The 7,328-nt window shown below is 35.9% G+C and overlaps 1 long non-coding RNA gene across 1 annotated transcript; it reads left to right on the plus strand.

The window, feature by feature from the left end:
• Positions 1-6,734: 6,734 nt before the first annotated feature.
• On the plus strand, positions 6,735-7,328 carry LOC136816809 (uncharacterized). The gene is made up of 2 exons (XR_010847984.1): positions 6,735-6,876; positions 7,102-7,328. It is a non-coding gene; the product is annotated as an uncharacterized lncRNA (long non-coding RNA).

The raw sequence follows: 7,328 nt of genomic DNA on the forward strand, positions 1-7,328 counted from the left end.
TTCAATACAAAAAGGTTTTTACCCTTTTTAGTCTACTCAGGACCCACATTTCCAAAAATAACGATTTTTTGTAGCTGAAACAGACGGAAAAGTTGAATTTTGTGCAAGTTTCTACTTTGATGACTACGTAACGGCTCTAATAAAGTATCTTTTGAACTGATCAAACTCTCAAAAAAGAATTTCCCAGAGTTTTCGAGGTTCTACATACAACTACATTAAACACGAGATATATCGAGAGATATACATAGATGAAAAATTTAAATGCCTTGGATAGATAAAAGGGTACCTTTCTCCCTGGTCTCTTGACATTCCTTTTCAAAATTGAGAAAAACCATAAACAAAAATCGATAAAAATCGAATCGAAAATCAATAAATCAAAAAACAAAAAATAACCAGGCAGCTATCAGCTGATTCATAAACTAGTAACGAAACTGCACTCCACGCCTATCTAAAAAAAAACTCTTGCATAATCAAACAGACAGAAATGATTTGGACAGTCTAACAAAAACCGAAAAAAAACCTGGGTTTATAGATATAACTGGTAACCTCAAAATTATAAGGAATACTAATAGAGCAATAAAACTAAATAAACACAAAGAGATTGTGGTTTATATAAAACTGATTATAAGACTAGACGACAGACATGATTATCGAATTTATCAAAGGAGGAGAGCTAAATCTAACTCAGCATTTCTAGAACAAACAATTTTTCCATTTCTCCTGGGTGTGTTTTCAAGCTAAATCACTTGAAACAGCTTGAAAATGGATTAGAAATTTCAGAAGTTTTAAAATACCCTAAAATATCATTACAAACAAAAAATTAGTATAAATGGATTTTAACTATGTAAGCCAGACTGGAAAAAGATATAAAGGGGCCGTATAAAAAAGACTTTTGCAGCACCTTTTAGTGGCAATTATCTTTCTATCTCGACCAGATTTAGTGAAGAAAATGTTTTTTTCAAGATTTTTTTATCAAGACCTTGACAACCACTTTTAATTCCCATAACCCACCCTATACAGTCCAAAAACTTCAAGATCTCCTCCCAGCACACTCAAGCATACTCTCTGGAGACCATTTGACATATTAAAATTCAATTATGTTTAGAGAGCGATAAATTCTTGTTGCCACTATCATACTGTCACTAGCAAAAAGTGGAAAACGAATAACTCAGGCGGTAGGAGATGCGAGTGTTTTGTAATTAGGGAATTGTTGAATCATTAGACAAAAGAAAGCCCTGTATACCCTTGAAACCCTTGATTTGACTATTGCTTTTACCCCGACACGAGTAAACGGCTTGCTACGAGAAAATCAAAGAGGGGAAAATCTCGTCATTCTGTCTGAATTGCACTGATACAAAAGCTTCAAAGATTTCCGCCACACCAGCTGGAGCCGGCTCAATCTGAATCTAATCCAACTTTAATGGGCAATGCTATAAAAGAAAGGGCTGTTTTATCAGACAGTAAACGTTCTTATAAGACAGGTCAAGGTTTTCAGCAGAAGTTCTAGCTTATTTTCGATACCGAACATCATCAAAAGAATACGTACCATGACGCGCCGAGCCGAAGTGGTCATAAGTCAAATACTAAACGTACCCAAAAATTATATGCTTTAATCCGCCTTACAGTTTGAACGTAAAAACAAGAAATTTCCGAGTATCATCGACAAAGATTTCCCATAGACCACTACACAAACAATAGGAATAATAAAATGAGCTATAGCTGTATGTTGAATGTTGCAACAATAACTTTTTCCCACAATAAAAGCATCCTGTCTGAGAAAGCCCCTGTTGATGTCAAAACCTGTAACTTTCACAAGAACTCTTGTCAACTTGACGGTAAATGTTTAGAAGAGCAAGTGATCTAACAGTGTACACAGTAACATCCCAGGAAGAAGGAGTCAATTACATTAGCCTAACAGAAAACAGAAAATTCATTGAAAAACAAGCTGGTATCAGCATAACTATACTTCCGTCACAAAGACAAAACATAGTGAGGTCTGTTAACACATAAAAACGTAAGAATACTTCAGATGGTGATAAAAGCATGAAATTTGGCACAGATGATCCTTAGAGGGTCTAAAACTTTATTTTAAAAAGTAACACCACATTTTGCCACCTGGCTATCTACAGATGAATGACGTCATCAGGTGGCTGGGCAAAAAAATTTTTTTTGAAAATATTCAAAATCTAATTGTTCCAGCGGAAAGAGTATGAAATGCTGATGAAAATTGAGGTATAAAACATGCCTTGAAAATCTTCCTATCAAAAGTTATAGAGGCTGAAAATTTTGTGATGACGTCATCACAAGCCTTTCCAGGCAAAACTTTTAAAAACCTTGTAATTTTGGAACAAATTGACCAAATTTGATGTTTTATGCATGAATTCATATCAAAGTTCATTGCTTTTTCTGATTCTCTCAACCTTCATAACTTTTGATAGGAAGATTTTCAAGCCATGTTTTATACCTCGATTTTCATCAGCATTTTATGCTCTTTCTGCTGGAACTTTCTGCATCAGATTTCGAATATTTTCAAAAAAATAATTTTTTGCTTAGCCACCTGATGATGTCATCTGGCAGGTGGCCGATGGCAAAATTTGATGTTACTATTTAAAATTAAGTTTTAGACCCTCTAAGGATCATCTGTGCCAAATTTCATGCTTTTATCACTATCTGAAGTATTTTTGTGCAAACAGACCTCACTAAACAAACTTTCAAAACATGTGTGGAGCCTCCAAAACAAAAAAATACCTTTTACCATCCGTTGAATGATAATTAATTGGGTCCACCTATACAACAGAGGTGGCAAAGTTTGCAATATGTCTAAAGGAAAAACTACTAAAAATTTACCACAGTGAAATAAATAGAAGCTCAAGAAAATTCGAAAAATTCGAGCAAAATATCAAGAAATAAAGAACTAAAATTGGGGCAATTGTAAGTTAGTTCTTTATTTCTTGATATTCCTTTACTGAAAGTTTTAGTAAAAACCTATTGTAGGATACGATATAATTTTGAATCCAAAAATTAGTGGCAACAAGAGTTACATAGAGCGCGGTCACACCAAAATATAAGTTTAGCTAATGCTAAAAAGGAATCACCATTTTTGCTTATTTTAAGCGGCGCGTCGGAAAACTTCAATCAGCATTTCTAATAAGTCTAAAAATTTGTGTGGATAAAAATTCATTCATTCGAAATAAAATCTTTCCATTTAATTGTTTTTCTCTTGTGTGTGAATGTAAATGGCGTGTGCAAAAAAAGATGTGCACATCTTTTCAAAATTTTCAATATTTGAAAAGTAAACACAAATCGCCATTTTCAATAGACCTATTTATTTAAACATTAAGGAATTCTTCTTAAACTACGATAAGACTTGCTATCGAGCAAGTCTTATTTTTCGCTTATTAAAACAGGTGATTCCTCGAATTTAGGATTTTTTCTTCCATTTTTTCGAGTGGTCACATTAAAAAATAGATAAAAATATTTGTTGTTATGACAACAGCTATATAAGCGGAGGTAAATCATTTGGTGTGACCGCGCTCATAATGACTCCAAAAACATTACACAAACATAGCGACCAATGAAGATAGAATTATGCCCTAAGAAATTGATTCAAAATGGTATCATGTCCTACAAAAGGTCTATTTGACCTGACTTTGACCTTCTTTTAAGCTTCTACATCCATTTTGGTGGTAATGAGTTATCCAGATTTTTAAACAAGAGTTTGATGCAAGTAGTCTATCCTGTATTAGAATATTCTTCATTTAACCTGGGAAAGCTACTAGCTGTATGATTAAATCAAAACCTTTCAAAACTCAAGAATACTCCTTAGGAGGTGGCACTACCATTTTGGTTGATTTGGTTGATTTACTAGCTCTATTTTCTGCCAATTTCTATGGTTAAGCTCAAGATAAAGCAGAGGTACCAACTCTCATGCATTAGCTTGAGACTCAGGCGATGGGAATTTGATGTTCTGTTTACCGTCGCGTTTCAAAAAATATTTGATGCGGCAAAATTTCATTATTCATTATTCATTATTCCTACCTGGTGCTTCCAATCTCCAACGAAGTTGAATTCCACCGTGAAATCGAGCTGCTTTCACTTTCGGAATCAAAATGACATGCGTGAAAATTCAAACGCGTTCGAGACGCGTCTAAAACGCGAATTTCTAAAACGCCCTTGATGCCGCCCACTGCTTAAAAAAATGCCTGCCCCATTCGCGGACGTGATTGGAACCATGTTTTTTACTTGAGGCGCACATTTTGTTAGCGAAGATGTTATTTTTGATTCACTTTGAGTGTTTTGGATAGCTTGGCACAGGAAAAGAAGAAAATAATGAGTTTTTAAAAAATAATGAACCTTTTTGAGCGGCGGCTCAAGAGCATGCGGGCGGTCGACGGTAAACAGAACATCAAATTCCCATCGCCTCATAGATAGGCCTTTAGGAGAGCATGACAGTCTTTTGAATATAAACAATTTGGTTTCTCACTCTGTCTCACTATGTTATTTTGATTTTTGAAAAAACTTCCCTGAATTCCTATTTTGGAAAACCGGTAAATCAGGCTAAGATTGGATTTCACTTTTAAAATTTCTATCTCAAGCAAAATGAACATCTCAAGTTGGCAGTGCAGTTCTGAATAAAGTAGGAACCCAGGGCGAGAGGTACTTAAGCAAAATGGGTGTCAATGTATATGTGAATTCCTGTAATTTTTAGACAGGAGAACCCATCTTTGTATACTTGACGGGTCAGAGCTGTGAGTCCATTTTCAGACTCAAAAATAAAAAGGTTTATTTTAACTCTGAACTCGCTATCTGGAGAAAAAAGTTACGAAAGCGATCTCTTCTACTGATTGCTTCTGGGTGCTCCTTCACAGCTGTTTATCAAATTTCCACCCAATGAGATTGTCACATTGTTCACGCGGCCCTTCTTTTTGCCACCCGTGGCCTCTCAGTGCCTTGCACAACAGGCGGCTGTAAAATCCCACCCTTCATTTATTAGTTTCAATCTGTGATCCTAAGGCTTAGGTTTTTTCTCATTTTCAATTTACTGAAGAAACAGGAATTTGATGCAAGAGTTACAGTAGATTGTCAACAAAAAGTGCCGTAAAAAAGCATTCAATAAAAGAAGAACTTTAAATCTTAAATATTTTCATCTTGAAGAATTGTTGCAAAAAAATGAAACATGAAAGAGTTTCATTATTTATTGGTTCAATCAAAATAGTGGAAAAACTTGAAAAACTTTTTAAGTTTGGTTTTTTGCACAAACCCCTGTAACTATGGGCAAGCACTCCGTTGCTAAATGTCTGCTCAAAATCGAAAGTGAAACCACTGAAAATGAAAGTAAAATCGGCCCGCACTCCAAATCCCGTAATATTGATATAGATAGACTGTCGTTTGTCGAAGAAGTGTTTTGATTGGAAGATTCTAATCAACGTTGTTTTTGATGGGAATTTAAAACTTTCAAATTTATCAGCCCTGGCGACCATCATAGTGGGAACCCCCCCTAACTTTAGGGGGGGGTTGGAGGTTTTCAGAAAAATTTAAGCAGGTGGGGGTTAGCCTGCTCACAAATCTTAGGTGGGGGTTACCCTATACAGGTGGGGGTGACTTTTTTCAGGTGGGGGTTGGAGAGTTTATTTACTAGTTTTCTTATTTTGACTCAAAAACTTTCTTTCAACCCTGCTCATCATAAACATATACATTGACAGGAAAAATCTATTTCTTCCCAAGTCTAATAATCATAACAAAAGATGTATGAAGTATAAAAAGCATAGAAATTGTTTTCAAGTGATTAACCTTGCTTACCCTCAAAATTGTTAAAACAGTCAAAAACCTTTTTCAGGTGGGGGTTGGAAACTTTTCAGAATTTAGGTGGGGGTGGTCCAAGAAGGTGGGGGCTGGGTCGGTAGCATTTTTCAGGTGGGGGTTACCCTATGCAGGTGGGGGTGACTTTATTCAGGTGGGGGTTGGAGGGGTGCTGCCCACTATGACCATGCTATTCATTTTGCCATCAGAATATATATTAAAAAAAGAAATCATAGCATGGATCTCCAGGCTACGTTACGTAATTTTGCTGGATCCTTTCGCAGTAAGATCTCTAGCCTGGGAATCCAAGCGTTAAACTTTTTTCACAGTCTAGTTTATGATATTTTTGCTGCTGGTTTAACGCTTGGTGCAGGTAACTTGCCTGCAGGGAGATTTTTCCCTGCAATGCAGGTTCGGCCTGATTGGCCAGCTTTTGGCGTATTACTTAGAAGTACTTTCGCGCGCATTTTGATAATTTCGATGCGCGCGCATAATTTATGGAAAAAGCACGAAAAAGCTGACTTTGCAGAAAAAAGAGGACCCTCCTGGCGCTCCGGAAATCTCCGGTGTTTTCCGGTGCAGCTAAAAAACGCCATTTTTCACACCGGAAAATTCCGGTGCTCTTCCGGTGCTTCCGGTGCAAGGGATTTTCGCACGCTCTAAAAAGCCGTTTAGACAGGGTCACGAAAAAAAAATATGATTAGCCAGTACCAACCGAACTTTTTATTTGATCACTGCGCAATAAAAGTTATGATCGTCAGATACAGGGCTATCCAGCGATAGTCGGGAATAATACGATATGGCAGACTTTGCTCAATTATAAAAAATTATCACGTGCATCACACATGGGAACATCGTCGATAAATAAAGAACAAAGAAGTACGCATCTGATCTTTATATGATCTTATATTTAAATTAGTAATAAAAAAGTAAATAATAAGTTCAAGTTCAAATAATGTTTTTACTTTCTTTTTATTCAGGAAAAATGGATCAACCGAAGCAGAGACGATTCGTGAATATCACAATCATTACGGTGCTTTCACTAAACTCAAGATGTGTTTGAGAGCCTTAGACAGCGTAAGTTACATTGTTGTATGTATGAAACAATTATCTCATCTAGATCTATGTTGAAATTTAGATCAATTTTTGTGCTTCCCATCAATTAGTGTGCGTTACTTGTACCGTAGATTCGGCAGTTTATCCACAGACTTGAGCGACGGTCACTTTGTCTAGTTTCAAGCTTAAAAAAATCTACCGTACCACGGATCACAGTCATAACTTTAATTTTCATTCTTTATTTAGAGTGCCGCCACCAATGTTACCGATTGTTACCATTATGAGCTGTTCAGGGAGAGCGTGTTGCTCGAGAGTCGTGAAGAAGAAAATAAGAACGCACCTTTTTTATTTTAAAATTAACAATTTATAAAATAATATACGTTACGAAACACATACAACATTAAAAAAAGTGGCCAAAAATAAAAATGAGGCCATTGATCATTACAATCAAATTAATAGAATATAGACTGTAA

Source organism: Clytia hemisphaerica, unplaced genomic scaffold, assembly GCF_902728285.1.
Source record: "Clytia hemisphaerica strain Z4C2 unplaced genomic scaffold, Clytia hemisphaerica genome assembly, whole genome shotgun sequence".
Lineage (NCBI taxonomy): Eukaryota > Metazoa > Cnidaria > Hydrozoa > Leptothecata > Clytiidae > Clytia > Clytia hemisphaerica.